Raw genomic sequence first — 649 nt, 5'->3', positions numbered from 1 at the left:
CTGAGAAGGGTGAACCCAGAAGCCGAGGCCCAGGGACCACGGGGTCGGAGAGGGGGACCGGGAAAGCTCGCGAACAGGGAGAGGGAAACACCAAACCCGGGGCCCCAGAAAAGCTTATTCTAAGATCAACAATACTTTACCAAAAATGAGCGAATCAGAAGATCCACAACAGCCCCGCTTCCAGATTCCCCCCAACACTGCAAAAAAAGCTATAAAAGCGATCAAGCATGAGCAGATGAGAGAAAAACCAGAAACACTTTTTGCTGACTGTTACAACAATGGGACAAAAAGTAATTCATTTTCTACTCAGATCAGCCAGTGGCTTGGATCACAGCAATAAAATCACACTATACCAATGTTAAGCTAGAAAATACCGCAAATGGGTCCATAATGAAAATGAACACACCAGGAGACAGTTCAACTACGACGGTCAACGCGTACAATACCGGGACAATATTAGTGCAAGGCAACCTCGACAAATTTGCAACGGCCTTCAGGACACTGAAAAAATTAACTAAGGGGGGAAGGAACAGCCCCAGAGTGGCCCGCACTCCCCCCAACATTGACAACTTACCAGGAGAAAATCTGCCTGGTCAGGAGGTGAACGAGCCACACAGTTCAAACCAGACACTAACCCCGGGGAACCACA

This window comes from Somniosus microcephalus, chromosome 15 (genome assembly GCF_052327205.1).
Source record: "Somniosus microcephalus isolate GS21.2 chromosome 15, FLI_Smic_1.0, whole genome shotgun sequence".
NCBI lineage: Eukaryota > Metazoa > Chordata > Chondrichthyes > Squaliformes > Somniosidae > Somniosus > Somniosus microcephalus.
The sequence above is the reverse complement of the archived record's forward strand: the minus strand, read 5'-3'. Positions refer to the sequence as shown.